This window comes from Sapajus apella, unplaced genomic scaffold (genome assembly GCF_009761245.1).
Source record: "Sapajus apella isolate SASKATOON/1434 unplaced genomic scaffold, GSC_monkey_1.0 scaffold41, whole genome shotgun sequence".
Classification (NCBI taxonomy): Eukaryota; Metazoa; Chordata; class Mammalia; order Primates; family Cebidae; genus Sapajus; species Sapajus apella.
Genome location: NW_022436981.1, coordinates 9,056,338 through 9,074,824, shown reverse-complemented (window position 1 = coordinate 9,074,824; position 18,487 = coordinate 9,056,338). Strand labels below are relative to the sequence as shown.

Here is an 18,487-nt window from a genome sequence, read left to right as displayed (position 1 = left end):
TTAGGTTTTGGGGTACATGTGAAGAACATGCAAGATTGTTGCATAGGAACATACCTTCCTCCCCATCACCTATACCTGGCATTTCTCCCCATGTTATCCCTCCCCAACTTCCCACCCCCTGCTGACTCTCCCCTAGTTTCCCCCCAAAGACCCCAGTGTGTGATGCTCACATCCCTGTGTCCATATGTTCTCATTGTTCAACACCCACCTGTGAGTGAGAACATGCGGTGTTTGATTTTCTGTTCTTGTGTCAGTTTGCTGAGAATGTTGGTTTCTAGGTTCACCCATGTCCCTACAAAGGACATGAACTCATCACTTTTTTATGGCTGCATAGTACTCCATGGTGTATATGTGCCACATTTTCTTTATCCAGTCTGTCATCGATGGGCATTTGGGTTGGTTTCAAGTTGCTGCTGTTGTAAACAGTGCCACAATGAACATTCGTGTGCATGTGTCTTTATAATAGAATGATTTATAATCCTTTGGATATATATACCCAGTAATGAGATTGCTGGGTCAAATGGAATTTCTATTTCTAGGTCCGTGAGGAATCACCACACTGTCTTCCACAATGGTTGAACTAATTTACACTCCCACTGACAGTGTAAAAGTGTTCCTATGTCTCCACATCCTCTCTAGCATCTGTTGTCTCCAGATTTTTTAATGATCGCCATTCTAACTGGCATGAGATGGTATCTCAATGTAGTTTTGATCTGCATTTCTCTAATGACCAGTGATGATGAGCATATTTTCATATGTTGGTTGGCCTCATATATGTCTTCTTTTGTAAAGTGTCCGTTCATATCGTTTGCCCCCTTTTGAAAGGGCTTGTTTGTTTTTTTCTTGTAAATCTGTTTTAGTTCTTTGTAGATTCTGGATATTAGCCCTTTTGTCAGATGGGTAGACTGCAAAAATTTTTTCCCATTTCGTTGGTTGCCAATTCACTCTAATGATTGTTTCTTTTGCGGGGCAGAAGCTCTGGAGGTTAATTAGGTCCCATTTGTCTATTTTGGCTTTTGTTGCCAATGCTTTTGGTGTTTTAGTCATGAAGTCCTCACCTATGCCTATGTCCTGAATGCTTTTGCTTAGGTTTTCTTCTAGGGTTTTTATGGCGTTAGGTCTTATGTTTAAGTCTTTAATCCATCTGGAGTTAATTTTAGTGTACGGTGTCAGGAAGGGGTCCAGTTTCTGCTTTCTGCACATGGCTAGCCAGTATTCCCAACACCATTTATTAAACAGGGAATCCTTTCCACATTGCTTGTTTTTGTCAGGTTTGTCAAAGATCAGATGGTTGTAGATGTGTGGCGTTGCCTCTGAGGCCTCTGTTCCGTTCCATTGGTCTAGATCTCTGTTTTGGTACCAGTACCACGCTGTTTTGATTACTGTAGACTTGTAGTATAGTTTGAAGTCAGGTAGCATGATGCCTCCAGCTTTGATCTTTTTGCTTAGAATTGGCTGGGCTATGTGGGCTCTCTTTTGGTTCCATATGAAGTTTAAGGTGGTTTTATCCAGTCCGTGAAGAAGGTCATTGGTAGCTTGATTGGAGAGCATTGAATCTATAAATTACTTTGGGGAATACGGCCATTTTCACGATATTGATTCTTCCTAACCATGAACATGGAATGTTTCTCCATCTGTTTGCGTCCTCTCTTATTTAGTTGAGCAGTGGTTTGTAGTTCTCCTTGAAGAGATCGTTTACATTCTTTGCTAGTTGTATTCCTAGGTGCTTTATTCTCTTTGTAGCATTTGTGAATGGCAGTTCGTTCTTGATTTGGCTCTCTTTAAGTCTGTTATTGGTGTAAAGGAATGCTTGTGATTTTTGCACATAGATTTTGTATCCTGAGACTTTGCTGAAGTTGCTTATCAGTTTTAGGAGATTTTGGGCTGAGATGATGGGGTCTTCTAAATATACAATCATGTTGTCTGCATATAGAGACAATTTGACTTCCTCTTTTCCTAATTGAATACCCTTTATTTCTTTCTCTTGCCTGATTGCCTGGCCAGAACTTTCAATACCACGTTGAATAGGAGTGGTGAGAGAGGGATCCTTGTTTAGTGCCAGATTTCTAAGGGAATGCTTCCAGTTTTTGCCCATTCAGTATGATATTGGCTGTTCGTTTGTCATAAATGGCTTTTATTATTTTGAGATATGTTCCATCAATAACTAGTTTACTGAGAGTTTTTAGCATAAAGTGCTGTTGAATTTTGTCCAAGGCTTTCTCTGCCTCTATTAAGATAATCATGTTGTTTTTGTCTTTGGTTCTGTTTATGTGGTGAATTATGTTTATAGACTTGCATATGTTGAACCAGCCTTGCATCCCTGGGATGAAGCCTACTTGATTGTGATGGATAAGCTTTTTGATGTGCTGTTGCAATCGGTTTGACAGTATTTTATTGAAGATTTTTGCATCTATGTTCATCATGGATATTGGCCTGAAGTTTTCTTTTCTCGTTGAGTCTCTGCCGGGTTTTGGTATCAGGATGATGTTGGTCTCATAAAATGATTTGGGAAGGACTCCCTCTTCGTGGATTGTTTGGAGTAGTTTCAGAAGGAGTGGTACCAGCTCCTCTTTGTATGTCTGGTAGAATTTGGCTGTGAACCCATCTGAACCTAGGGTTTTCCTTTTTTTTTGGTTGGTAGGCTATTAATTGCTGCCTCAACTTCAGCCCTTGTTATTGGTCTATTCAGTGTTTCGACTTCTTCCTGGTTTAGGCTTGGGAGGATGCAAGTGTCCAGGAATTTATCCATTTCTTCCAGGTTTACTGGTTTATGTGCATAGAGTTGTTTGTAGTAACCTCTGATGGTGGTTTGTATTTCTGTGGAATCTGTGGTGATATCCCCTTTATTGTTTCTTATTGCATCTATTTGATTCTTCTCTCTTTTCTTTTTTATTAATCTGGCTAGTGGTCTATTTTGTTGAACTTTTGAAAAAAACCAGCTCCTGGATTTATTGATTTTTTTGTAGGGTTTTTTTTATGTCTCTATCTCCTTCATTTCTGCTCTGATCTTAGATTTTTCTTGTCTTCTGCTAGGTTTTGAGGTTTTTTTGATCTTGTTCCTCCAGCTCTTTCAATTTTGATGATAGAGCGTTGATTTTAGATCTTTCCTTGCTTCTCATGTGGGCATTTATTGCTATATATTTGCTTCTAGACACTGCTTTAAATGTGTCCCAGAGATTCTGGCATGTTGTGTCTTCGTTCTCACTGGTTTCGAAGAACACCTTTATTTCTTCCTTCATTTCATTGTTGAGCCAGTTGTTCAGTTTCCATGAAGCTGTGTGGTTCTGAGTTAGTTTCTGAATTCTGAGTGAGTTCTAACTTGATTGCACTGTGGTCTGAGAGACTGTTTGTTATGATTTCCATTCTTTTGCATTTGCTGAGGAGTGATTTACTCCTGATTATGTGGTCAATTTTAGAGTAGGTGTGATGTGGTGCTGAGAAGAGTGTATAGTCTGTAGATTTGGGGTGGAGAGTTCTGTGAATGTCTATTAGGTTTGCTTGGTCCAGGTGTGAGTTCAGGTCCTGGGTATCCTTGTTAATATTAAGCAGATCAACGAGGCAGAAAATTGACAGTGGAGTGTTAAAGTCTCTCACTATTATTGTGTGGGAGTCTAAGTCTCTTTGTAAGTCATTAAGAACTTGCCTTATGTATCTGGGTGCTCCTGTACTGGATGTGTATATATTTAGGATCGTTAGCTCTTCTTGTTGCATTGATCCTTTTACCATTATGTAATGTCCTTCCTTGTCTCTTTTGATCTTTGTTGGTTTAAAATCTATTTTATCAGAGACTAGGATTGCAACTCCTGCATTTTGCTCTCCATTTGCTTGGTAAGTCTTCCTCCATCCCTTTATTTTGAGCCTATGTGTATCCTTGCATGTGAGACAGCTTTCCTGAATACAGCACACCGAATGGGTTTTGGCTCTTTATCCAATTTGCCAGAGCAAAAAAAAGCAGGAGTTGCAATCCTAGTCTCTGATAAAATAGATTTTAAACCAACAAAGATCAAAAGAGACAAGGAAGGACATTACATAATGGTAAAAGGATCAATGCAACAAGAAGAGCTAACGATCCTAAATATATACACATCCAGTACAGGAGCACCCAGATACATAAGGCAAGTTCTTAATGACTTACAAAGAGACTTAGACTCCCACACAATAATAGTGAGAGACTTTAACACTCCACTGTCAATTTTCTGCCTCGTTGATCTGCTTAATATTAACAAGGATACCCAGGACCTGAACTCACACCTGGACCAAGCAAACCTAATAGACATTCACAGAACTCTCCACCCCAAATCTACAGACTATACACTCTTCTCAGCACCACATCACACCTACTCTAAAATTGACCACATAATCAGGAGTAAATCACTCCTCAGCAAATGCAAAAGAATGGAAATCATAACAAACAGTCTCTCAGACCACAGTGCAATCAAGTTAGAACTCACTCAGAATTCAGAAACTAACTCAGAACCACACAGCTTCATGGAAACTGAACAACTGGCTCAACAATGAAATGAAGGAAGAAATAAAGGTGTTCTTCGAAACCAGTGAGAACGAAGACACAACATGCCAGAATCTCTGGGACACATTTAAAGCAGTGTCTAGAAGCAAATATATAGCAATAAATGCCCACATGAGAAGCAAGGAAAGATCTAAAATCAACGCTCTATCATCAAAATTGAAAGAGCTGGAGGAACAAGATCAAAAAAACCTCAAAACCTAGCAGAAGACAAGAAAAATCTAAGATCAGAGCAGAAATGAAGGAGATAGAGACATAAAAAAAACCCTACAAAAAAATCAATAAATCCAGGAGCTGGTTTTTTTCAAAAGTTCAACAAAATAGACCACTAGCCAGATTAATAAAAAAGAAAAGAGAGAAGAATCAAATAGATGCAATAAGAAACAATAAAGGGGATATCACCACAGATTCCACAGAAATACAAACCACCATCAGAGGTTACTACAAACAACTCTATGCACATAAACCAGTAAACCTGGAAGAAATGGATAAATTCCTGGACACTTGCATCCTCCCAAGCCTAAACCAGGAAGAAGTCGAAACACTGAATAGACCAATAACAAGGGCTGAAGTTGAGGCAGCAATTAATAGCCTACCAACCAAAAAAAAAGGAAAACCCTAGGTTCAGATGGGTTCACAGCCAAATTCTACCAGACATACAAAGAGGAGCTGGTACCACTCCTTCTGAAACTACTCCAAACAATCCACGAAGAGGGAGTCCTTCCCAAATCATTTTATGAGACCAACATCATCCTGATACCAAAACCCGGCAGAGACTCAACGAGAAAAGAAAACTTCAGGCCAATATCCATGATGAACATAGATGCAAAAATCTTCAATAAAATACTGTCAAACCGATTGCAACAGCACATCAAAAAGCTTATCCATCACAATCAAGTAGGCTTCATCCCAGGGATGCAAGGCTGGTTCAACATATGCAAGTCTATAAACATAATTCACCACATAAACAGAACCAAAGACAAAAACAACATGATTATCTTAATAGAGGCAGAGAAAGCCTTGGACAAAATTCAACAGCACTTTATGCTAAAAACTCTCAGTAAACTAGTTATTGATGGAACATATCTCAAAATAATAAAAGCCATTTATGACAAACGAACAGCCAATATCATACTGAATGGGCAAAAACTGGAAGCATTCCCTTAGAAATCTGGCACTAAACAAGGATCCCTCTCTCACCACTCCTATTCAACGTGGTATTGAAAGTTCTGGCCAGGCAATCAGGCAAGAGAAAGAAATAAAGGGTATTCAATTAGGAAAAGAGGAAGTCAAATTGTCTCTATATGCAGACAACATGATTGTATATTTAGAAGACCCCATCATCTCAGCCCAAAATCTCCTAAAACTGATAAGCAACTTCAGCAAAGTCTCAGGATACAAAATCTATGTGCAAAAATCACAAGCATTCCTTTACACCAATAACAGACTTAAAGAGAGCCAAATCAAGAACGAACTGCCATTCACAAATGCTACAAAGAGAATAAAGCACCTAGGAATACAACTAGCAAAGAATGTAAAGGATCTCTTCAAGGAGAACTACAAACCACTGCTCAACTAAATAAGAGAGGACACAAACAGATGGAGAAACATTCCATGTTCATGGTTAGGAAGAATCAATATCGTGAAAATGGCCGTATTCCCCAAAGTAATTTATAGATTCAATGCTCTCCAATCAAGCTACCAATGACCTTCTTCACGGACTGGATAAAACCACCTTAAACTTCATATGGAACCAAAAGAGAGCCCACATAGCCCAGCCAATTCTAAGCAAAAAGATCAAAGCTGGAGGCATCATGCTACCTGACTTCAAACTATACTACAAGTCTACAGTAATCAAAACAGCGTGGTACTGGTACCAAAACAGAGATCTAGACCAATGGAACGGAACAGAGGCCTCAGAGGCAACGCCACACATCTACAACCATCTGATCTTTGACAAACCTGACAAAAACAAGCAATGTGGAAAGGATTCCCTGTTTAATAAATGGTGTTGGGAATACTGGCTAGCCATGTGCAGAAAGCAGAAACTGGACCCCTTCCTGACACCGTACACTAAAATTAACTCCAGATGGATTAAAGACTTAAACATAAGACCTAACGCCATAAAAACCCTAGAAGAAAACCTAAGCAAAAGCATTCAGGACATAGGCATAGGTGAGGACTTCATGACTAAAACACCAAAAGCATTGGCAACAAAAGCCAAAATAGACAAATGGGACCTAATTAACCTCCAGAGCTTCTGCCCCGCAAAAGAAACAATCATTAGAGTGAATTGGCAACCAACGAAATGGGAAAAAATTTTTGCAGTCTACCCATCTGACAAAAGGGCTAATATCCAGAATCTACAAAGAACTAAAACAGATTTACAAGAAAAAAACAAACAAGCCCTTTCAAAAGGGGGCAAACGATATGAACGGACACTTTACAAAAGAAGACATATATGAGGCCAACCAACATATGAAAATATGCTCATCATCACTGGTCATTAGAGAAATGCAGATCAAAACTACATTGAGATACCATCTCATGCCAGTTAGAATGGCGATCATTAAAAAATCTGGAGACAACAGATGCTAGAGAGGATGTGGAGACATAGGAACACTTTTACACTGTCAGTGGGAGTGTAAATTAGTTCAACCATTGTGGAAGACAGTGTGGTGATTCCTCACGGACCTAGAAATAGAAATTCCATTTGACCCAGCAATCTCATTACTGGGTATATATATCCAAAGGATTATAAATCATTCTATTATACAGACACATGCACACGAATGTTCATTGTGGCACTGTTTACAACAGCAGCAACTTGAAACCAACCCAAATGCCCATCGCTGACAGACTGGATAAAGAAAATGTGGCACATATACACCATGGAGTACTATGCAGCCATAAAAAAGTGATGAGTTCATGTCCTTTGTAGGGACATGGGTGAACCTAGAAACCAACATTCTCAGCAAACTGACACAAACACAGAAAATCAAACACCGCATGTTCTCACTCACAGGTGGGTGTTGAACAATGAGAACATATGGACACAGGGAGGGAGGTATCATGCATTCAGGTCTGTAGGGGGGATATAGGGGAGGGACAGTGGGGAATGGGGAGATGGGGAGGAAGGCAGCAAACTACATTGCCATGTATGTACCTATGCAACAATCTTGCATGCTTTTCACATGTACCCCAAAACCTACAATGCAATAAAACATGTATTTAAGACATTGAAATTATTAACTCTAGATGGATTAAAGATTTAAACATAAGGCAGAACACCATTAAAACTGTAGAAGAAAAGCTAGACAATACCCTGCAGGACATAGGCATGGGCAAGTACTTCATGACTGAAACACCAAAAACAATTACATCAAAAGCCAAAATAGACATATGGGATCTAATTAAACTTAAGAGTTTCTACACAGTAAAATAAACTATCAGTAGAGTGAACTGGCAACCAACAAAATGGGAAAAAATTTTTGCAATCTGCCCATCTGACTAAGGGCTAATATCCAGAATCTACAGAGAACTTAAACAAATTTAGAAGAGAAAAACAACCCCATGAAAATGTAGGCTAAGGATATGAACAGACACTTTGTAAAAAAAGACATTTATGCAGCCAACAAACATATGAAAAAGTTTTCATCATCACTGGACATTAGAGAAATGCAAATCACAATCACATTGAGATACCACCTCATACCAGTTGGAATTTTAATAATTAAAAAATCAGGAGACAGATGCTGGGGAGGATATGGAGAAGCAGGAATGCTTTTACACTGTTGGTGGGAGTGTAAATTAGTTCAACCATTGTGGAAGACAGTGTGGCAATTCCTCAAGGATCTAAAACTAGAAACTCCATTTGACCTGCCAATCCCATTTCTGGTTATATATCCAAAGTGTTATAAATCATTCTTCTATAAAGACATGCACATGTATGTTCATTGCAATACTGTTTACAATAGAAAAGACTTGGAACCAACCCAAATGCCCATCAATGATAGACTGCATAAAGAAAATATGGCACATATACACCATGGAATACTGTGCAGCCATAAAAAAGAATAAGTTCATGTACTTTGCAGGGACATGGATGAAGCTGGAAAAAGCAAACTGAAACAAGAACAGAAAACCAAACACTGCATGTTCTCACTCATAAATGGGTGTTGAACAATGAGTACACAGGGATACAAGGAGGGGAACTTCACACACCAGGGCTTGGTGGGTGGGGGCTAGGGGAGGAATAGCATTAGGAGAAGTAACCAATGTAGATGATGGGGCAATGGATGCAGCAAATCACCACCATGGCACGTGTATACCTATGTAGTAATCCTGCACAATATGCACATGGACTCCAGAAGTTAAAGTATAATCAATTTTTAATAAAATTTGCACTGTTCATAATACCAAAAAAATGTGGATACTCTCTACACGTTGGAGTTGTTACAAAGACTTAAGATAATGCCTGCAAAGCTCCCACCACATGCTATTCAGTCAATAAAATACTAAACATTATATTGCTGGGGGGCCCCATAAACAGAGCATAAAACTTTCTTGGTCAGGATGGTGTCTGTGACTGCTGGTCACACTCTTTCTCCAAACTAGAATATTCATCTATTTGTGTAGTTAAGGCCTAACTTAAATTACTAAGGAAGGAAAAGAATTATGCATTTATTACCTCAGTGTTTGGCAGATATATACTACTGTACTTAATTTTCAATATAGTTCCATGAAGTAATCACATTTAATAATTAAGAAAATTTAGATTCAGAGAGGTAAAGTGATACACACATGGAAGTACAGCAAATAATATAAGTAGGTCTCTGGATTCCAAGGATATCATATATAACTCCCTCACCAGCCTGGATGTTCCTGGAAGATAGAGTTTATGCATTCAAATTTTCTGTGCATTTCTATAATTTATCACTACATGACACAGGTAACATATATGTGTGCACATACTACATGTATCTGCAATAAATTTTAGTTAAATTGATGAAAAAAGTAATGAAATTTAATTCTCTTTCTAAAATATCCTCAAACCGAATGAGCTTCAAGACAAAATCCCAGTATTATAAGTATGACATGCAATGCAAAACTCTGTAAAATGCACAAAGGTATCCGCATCAAGATTAAGAATGAATGTACACCATTTTTTCTGTTCAGAGAATAAATTGGTCAGAGAGCAATAGGACCAGTTTCAAAGGTTTTTCCTTTGATATCAAAGCAAATATGTGCTTGTAAACTTCCAGGGTCTTCGTATGTTTGGGAGATTTCTTTAAAAATCAACCAATCAATCTACTAATGTTTATTGTGCTGAGCTAGAAATGGGGCATAATACTAAGTTTTATGTATGTGTGAGGTCTACATTCATAAATGACTTTCAAATATACTCTTTTCTTTTTAATTTTCAGTACAACTTCTTGAGTTTTTAATTATTCTCCTTATTTTACAAAAGAGTAGTCTGAGTTTCAAAAGCCATTCCACTTTCACTGGGTTACAGAGTTGGTTAGAATCAGGGCCTGAACTTGAACTCATTTTTCAGTTCCTAACTTAGTCATCATCACAGCTAAGAGAAGAGGCTGAAGATACATTAACTGAAATCTAAGAGTCTGTGACTTAGTTGTGATGATATCACAAAGCTTGAGAAACAGACTACATAGTAAAGAATAATGAGTGAATTAGAAAAGGAGACAGACATGAGGCAGCAGACATCAAGAGGTGAATATACTCTACCAGAAAGGATATACTTAGGCCATGCTATTTGACAAAACTTGGGAACTGGAAAATTGATGAGTCCAAAATCTTATTTTCTTTTCACCACATCCACGCCAACATCTATTATTTTTTGCCATTTCTACACTGTTGGTAGGAAAGTAAACTAGTACAACCACTGTGGAAAACAGTATGGAGATTCCTTAAAGAACTAAATGTAGATCCACCATTTGATCCAGCAATCCCACTCCTGGGTATCTTCCAAGAGGAAAAGAAATTATTACACGAAAAAGATACTTGTACGTGCATGTTTACAGCAGCACAATTTGTGATTGCAAAAATATGGAATCAGCCCAAATGCCCATCAACCAATGAGTGGATGAACAAAATGTATATACACACTGTAGAATATTCAGTGGAACAAAATAATGGCACTTGCAGCAACCTGGATGGAATTGGAGACTGTTATTCTAAGTGAAGTAACTCAGGAATGTAAAAACCAAACATTGTATGTCCTCCCTCATAAGTGGGAGCTAAACTATGAGGATGCAAATGCATAAGAATGACACAATGGACTTTGGGGACTCTGAGGAAAGGGTGGGGGGAGGTTAGAGATAAAAGACTATATGTTGGGTACAGTGTACACTGCTTGGGTGATGGGTGCACCAAAATATCAGAAATCAGCACTAAAAAATTGATTCATATACTGAAAAACTACCTGTTCTTCCAAAAACCTATTGAAATAAGTAACTAGAAAGAAAAGGAGGAAAATACTTTAAAAAAAAGAAAACAAAATTTTATTTTCTGTGTGTCTTAAATAATTATTAACATGCTAGTGTTAAATATTAACATGCTAGTTTTAATAACTAATAAAAAGTAAACACTTCTATGGTGCTTTGCTGTTATAGAATACAATAATTTTCTTTGAGTCAAAGATATAAGATGATTTCAGGAAAAAGTAATGAACTTTTAGTTGAATGGACTGAGCTTAAGTCAATGCTAGAACATTCAAGTAAAAATGATCAGTTGGGCTTTGACTTTAGGTTAGAAGCCAGAGCTTCTGATTTATAGCTACAACTGTGATTTTTTCTGAGGACAGAAACATTTTGTAAAATTGATCTTATATTTCTTATAGCCATTGTCTATCATGGGCTTGTAACCATATGCCTGTCACATATCGTGACTAAATAAATCTGTAAATTATTTGAATGAATAAATAATTGACTTAACAATTGTATCTGATCGCCTGCAATAACAACAAAGGTAGTTGAAGCCAAGATAGATGATTCCAAACACCAAAAGGAAATAATACACCATCCTCTGTGGTTTGCCCATTCTCTTCTTGTTCTGTTTTCATGGGAAACTATATATTCAGGCAAACTACTTGCTATAAGTTAAATCTTCTGATCATTCGTAGGGAGACGAGAGAAGAAAAAAGCAGTGCTAATATCTGTCAATGCAGCTGAGGACAATGTAGACAAAATGCAATTCTCTCATGTTAAATGTTTTTGGTTTTGTTTGTTGTTTTTGTGTTTGTTTCTAGAAAAATATCTGTAAGACCCTTCCATGTATTCATGACTCCAAAATGCCTTGCAACTTGCAGATTCTCCTAATCTCAGAGGATGGCTCTTGTTTAAAAACTGTACAATGTAAATGGTATCTGCTATTTAATGAAAAGTACTGAAATTGCTATATAGTGCCACAGATTCACTGCTGAACATGTCATGAGGCAACATTTTATAGGCATTATAAAATCTTTTTACCACACACAGCTGCATTACCCAAAAATACTCAAATCTGCAGGGCATCTGAAACTCACTCTGTAACAGTAATAGGCTTTGCTGCTTAAAAAGTGATTATGACTAATACACAAAAACAATTATCACTAAACTCAATTGCCAAGAATTAAGACTATATATATACACACACATATATATACATATATATGTGTGTATATATATATATATATATATACATACACATATATATACATATATATGTGTATATATATATATAAAAAAATAAAAAAAACCTAAGTGATTTTCAAAACATATAGAATTGTAAAGCAGAAATAGGAAAAAAAATCTTTTAATCAGTCACTTTATACAAGGAAGATTTTACTGGCAGTATCTTTTACAAACTCCAAAACTTTATTGCTTTAATACACACATTAGGTTAATTATGGAAATTCTGGAAACTATTAATGAGTAAAATTGTCCATATAGGGTTGGCCCTACAGCAAGAGGGGACAACATGTGGTGTCAGGAAAAGATTACAAATGGAATCCAATGGACTTGCTCTCTAGTCATGGTTCAGCCCTGGGCAACTTCTTTATCTCTCTGGGCCTTACCTTCTTCTTCCATGCAAAACAACCACCACCACAACAAACTTTGAGCTAAGCATTATTAGGGCCTCTTCCTACCCTAACCTGCTGTAATTTGGTCTTAGGTGACCTAAGGTAGAAAAAGTTTGGTGTTCACCTTTGTCCCCCACTTTCAGAGAGAAAGCATGAAAGGAGTGGCTTTTCCTTGAAAGGGTTTTAGGTGAAAGAAAGTGATTTGGATCATTTAAAATAGAATAAACAGTCTGATAAAAAACAACATGGTGGGAAAGTACAGAGGTAGTTCCAAAGGGGCTGTAAAGGTACATGGAGAACTAATGTTAGAAAAACTGAAATCTAATAATAATTTTGATTTTTTTTCTGTAAATGTTGCAAAGAGTTTCTAGGTGTTCAGAAAAGTCGACATACTTCTTCCCTACCTGGCCTCACAATTACATGTTCACATTATATATGTTCTAACAATGGGATGTGAGAGGAGGTGCTGTGTACCACTATGGTGTCATGTCCATAGAACCTTCACCCTGCCATTTCGTGGGATGCTCTTTCTCTTTTGGCTCGCCAAATGAAGATCACCTCAAGTGAAAGCCTCAAGTGATAAAAGAATGCCCCATCAGCCTGAGTATCTAAATGAATTTGTGGAGCACAGCCATCCAGCCAACCCATCCACTCAGCACATTAGGCAAACAAGACAGAAACTCAAACAGTTTGAACACTGCAAATTAACAGAAGAGTGGATGACGTATGAACTGTCAGCATAGTCAACTATCATCATTCACTACCTAGAGAGACATTGCTGTGGTGTGGTGGTGCCAGAAGGCAGAGTCCATTGGAGCAGGATGAAAAAATTGTTTGCCATGAAAAGCAATGAGGACAGCCTACATTTATACATCTAAGCAAGTTGAGCATGTGTTGTGAGACTAAGGCATGTGAGTTCAGGCTCTGGGATCAAAAGAACTGCACTTGTTTCCTGGACCCAGCCTTATAAGACATGTGACCTTGCAAAGAAATGCTTGATACAAATTGTGTCATTTAATTCTCATAGGGATCCTATGAGGTAGATATTCTTATTTATTCTATTTTAGAGACAAGAAGACTAAGGCTTGAAGAACCCCTGCATATTGTCTAAACTGAAACATGGTAAATGGTAAAACTGCAATTTAAATCCATGTCTATCTGACCCAAAAGCATGGAGTATGTGCTTGGTTAGGAATGAAGTTGGTCAGTTACTTGGAACAACTAACAGCCACTTTCAAGGTCAAGCATGCACTAAAAGCTCAGAAGACCAAATTATTCTGAAATTGCATTGGGCTGTGCTATCTGGGAACTCTGACCAGAAGGAATGATAGTCAGGGGCCTCGAGCACAAAGCACCATTGGCACTTTGATCACTGGGCCCATCACTGCACCACATCACATGAGGTGAAACTAATGTCCCTTGCCACAAAGAAATCCAGAAATAGCTTTGAGACCAAAAGAACGAGTCATTCCTAACTCACATCTCTGCACTAGAAAACAACTGAAAATAAGTTACTGTTGCGTTTTATTGGATTTTGCTAATTTCTTGCTTCGACGTATAAACTGAAAGTCTCTCTGAAGCCCTAATACGCTGTAACTAGATGGTCTTAATGGACTCTGGTTGGATAATTCAAGTAGCCCACTTTTTCTGTGGCTTTCACTGCCCTTGCACTGTGTGTGTAGTGAAGACCAGTACTTGAAGACAGTGTGTCTTCAAGTACCGTTGGCTGGCACCAGCATCAGACTTATATGGAATGCTTGTTTAACATGCAGATGCCTGAGCCCCACTAAACCCTGATGAATGAGAATCTGCATTTTTAATAAGTATTTCAACCAATCTTCACACTAACATTAAAAAACAACCTATCTATATCATCCCTTATTTTAAATAAGCATGCACTGTTTCTGTACATCAATAATCAACAAACTAAGAAGTATTATTTATCTGTTGGGAAATATTCTATTGCCTCAACTTTAGGGAGGGATGATTCTTACACATTTATGCCCCATCCCTTTTGTACTATTCCGTTCTCACACTGCTAATAAAGACATACCTGAAACTGAATAATTGATAAAGGAAAGAGGTTTAATTGACTCACAGTTCAGCATGACTTTAGAAGCCTCAGGAAACTTATAATCGTGGTGAAAGGAGAAGCAAACATCCTTCTTCACGCGGTGGCAGCATGGAGAAGTGCAAAAGGGGAAAAGCCCCTTATAAAACCATCAGATCTCATGAAAACTCACTATCAAGAGAACAGCATGGAGGTAACTGCCAGCATGACTTAATTACCTCCAACTGGATCCCCATACCATGACATGTGGGGCTATGAGAACTACAGTTCAAGATGACATTTGGGTAGGGACTCAGCCAAACCATTTCACCTTCCATAGAGGATTTAAACCTTTCAACATTATGAACCATGGTTAACCGTGGCAGATAAGAGAATCATACAAGTTATTGGTTTAAATGGTAAGAAATTTCAGTATTTCACAGCATAGTAACCATGTTTGAAAGAAGATGTGACTTCTACAAAATGGCTTCCATTTAGGAACAGCCTTTTCATTGTGAAGTATCTATACCTGCCCGTACTAAATCCACGGGATATAAAGAGGGAAATAAGAATAAGATATAATCTCTGTCCTAAGGAGGCCGTAGACTTTTTTTTAATATTTTCTTATTTTTTTTAATCAGAAGAAGGGGATAGCATTAGGGAAAAGATATGTAAATAATATCAGATAAGCCCACTTTTAGAGATGCTATAGAGACTCTGGAAGCTAAGTGGTAGAAAACCTCAAATTATTAATATTAGGGAAGGTCTCATAAAGGAGGTTACCCCTGAGCAGATGCTGGCAGAAAGGTAGTGTGCTCTTCCCTAAGGCATCAAATAGAGGAAAGGAATTGCAGGCTGGGACACCCATGCGGCAAGACAGAGCAGCATGTTGTGGGGACACACTAGTCCCTACATTTCATTTGAGGGCTCCCACCACCCAGCCTTCTTCATAAAATGTAGGTGGTCTGGCTAAATAGTCTTACAGATCCCAGACTTGCACCATTTACATGTGAATAGGAATACTTTGCCTTCAAACAGCAAAAAATTAGAATTAACCTAAATAATTTTATTTGAAATCAATTAGCATTTTCATTTACTTTGCCTGATAAAGAAAAAGCCTACATTTTCTTTACAAAAAGACATTTCAAGACATCCTTTACAAATTACTAAAAGAAAAAATAACACAATATTGTAATTAGGTTAACTCTATTTCCTCAGTTCTCCCTCTGGCCACCTCCTTCCCAAATAGATCACTTTGGAAAAACTAGCAGTTATTCAAAACAAAATATGTTGGTATATCTTGCAGCCAAATTAATTGACAGGGCACAATAATATGAGCCAACCTTGAACTGATAAATTTGTCCTGTAAAAAATGAAGCTTGAACAGCTCTGTTGATCATTTGAAATGTTAATGGTAATATGCTTCTTTATTATTGAGATATTTATGACTAATGGTGTGATGTTATTTATATTCAAACATTCATTAATTTTAGCTGTTTTTCATCAGGAAAAATAATTCAACACAAACGTCAATATTTCTTAAGCACAACATATGAAGCAACACCAGAGTGCCACCAATCACAGAAGGCCCCTTCCTCAGACTCAATTCTGCCAAACCAAGCTCTCCAAAGACTTCCTCTGGGTAACTTCTGGGTTGCATCCAGATTCTTAAAGACTTAGACAGAACTCTTCTAATTCCTCAAGTTATCTTGGTGTCAGAACATGATTAGTCCTATTGTGGTTATCATTAGCAATATATAAAGGCCACATTTATGCCCCATGCAAAGGAGGTCATATAACAAAAGTGATTTTTTCCCTTGGGTTCATGGGTGACTCAAGACTATTGTAATGTTCACATTTTATAACAGGAAATAGAAAGTTAATTGATAGCTATTTAGAGCCATCAAAATCCTTTTTTAATAAACCTAGTAAGGCAATAAAGAATTACTTTGTGTAAGATTAGAAAGACCATAGAAAATAATTTATTAGGACTGATTTCCATAAGGGTTGCTGAGCCAACAGACGACTGGCGCTAGTTGTTGACTTAAATTCAGTCAATGTAACTCCAAGTCAAAATGTTTTCTATGGTTTGAGATTGGCTTTAGCCTTTTACCTCCAAGAATGGAAGGGCATGAAAGTTCCACAGGATATCTGCTCTATTTTTTCCTTTTTTTTTTTTTAAATCTTAATGTGTGAAGTCAGGGGTTTTATTTTTCTCTTTTCTACATAATCCTGCCTTTATCCATGTTTATGGATGTGGAAAGAGCTACATTTATAACCATGCTTACTATAAGCTCATTGACTTGTTGATTCAAAGTAAGGTTAAAGAACACAGTTTTTGTTACCAGTTACTTAAGCAGTAAGTAATATACAAATACTAATTATAAACTATTGCCAAGTTAATATGTGATTGCAAATGACATAATCAGACCTCAGTTGTCTTGGTATGTTTAAAAAGAAGAGATCTCACTCTGTGATGATCAATTAATCAATGAACTGTCCGGTGTTTTACAGTCATGAGTATCTAACTAACCTGGATAAAATATACACATTTGCAGAATCATGGTGACCTAAAAATGCGGTCACCAACTGCCTGCCAAAAAAGATGAACATCATTCGATTAACAATAACAATAAATTGCTTAAATGAAGATGCTTGAAACTGCAAGAAGAAAGAGGCAAGGAGGCATTAGCCGAATGCCCTGTGGAAGACAATTCAGGATTAGGTGTTCCTTATGGCTTTTATGAGAGATCATTGAGCTCAGCTCTGGGACATCTGGAACTGGATGGTTGACTTATTCCTGAATTTAAGCCAAAAGTATGTGAAGAAACAACCTACTTCTAGTTCACAAGAAAACCTCTGAAATTCAGGAAAAAACAAGAAGAAAAAACCAAAACAAACAAACAAAACCAGAGAGTGAGGACCAATGATGCCTGGAGTTCCAAATTTGGCATCTGGAGAAAGGTTGGAATAGATTGTGAACTCTTAGTGAAAGAGACCATTCTGATCAACCACTAACTACTATTGTATTGTAAACCACTCCTTAAAACAATTATTAACATCTCTCATATTTCATAAATTGATGGGCTCACTTGAGAAGTTCTTGCTTGGGAACTCTTGTAAAATTGCAGTCAAACGTTGGCTGGGACTATGGTCATCTCAAATCTTGACTGGACTTGATGTTTCTCCAGTCCAGCCATGGCTGGTAGCTGATGCTGGCTGTCAGCTGGGAGCTCAGCTGGAGCTTTCCACTGAGGCACCCTATACGTGACCCCTTCGTGTAGCTTAGGTTTTATATTGTGAGCTAGCTGGAATTTTAGAGAGAGCATTCTAAAAAGGAGCTTCCAAAAAGATCCAGTGAAAAGTGTAAGAAATCCTATGACCTAGCATCTGAAAATCAGGCCATCACTTCCGTCACACTATATTGGTCAAGCAAGTCACTAAATCCAGCATAGATTCCAAGAGAGGGAAATGGGGCTCTATCCCTTGACATTAGGAGCAACACGTGTACATAGAAAGGAAAGGGATTGATAGTAGTCATCTTTGGAGAGTCACACAGAGGTATTGTTTCTGTCTTGAACACATGAAACATAGTCTGTAGATCCTTCATGGTGGATGTGGATTCTATGCACATGATGTGGCCACAAATATTAGAACAAAGCAAAGGGAGTATTCACATATGATCGTACTGACCCTCCAATGAAAACTAACCAATGTTTCCATTATACTGAGAATAAAGTTCAAATTTTTTACCATGGTCTGCAAAGCCCTTTATAGTTTGTTCCATTCCAACTTCTCTGACTTCTTGTCCTCCCACTCTTTCCCTTGC

The 18,487-nt window shown here is 37.7% G+C and overlaps 1 long non-coding RNA gene across 1 annotated transcript in view; it reads right to left on the bottom strand.

Annotated features, from left to right (window-relative positions):
- Positions 1–18,090, bottom strand: part of LOC116565816 — a 28,964-nt gene extending 10,874 nt beyond the window's left edge. Inside the window, exon 1 of the long non-coding RNA XR_004275597.1 lies at positions 17,751–18,090. This is a non-coding gene — a long non-coding RNA (uncharacterized LOC116565816). The remainder of the gene's footprint in view (positions 1–17,750) is intronic.
- Between the last annotated feature and the right edge of the window lie 397 nt (positions 18,091–18,487).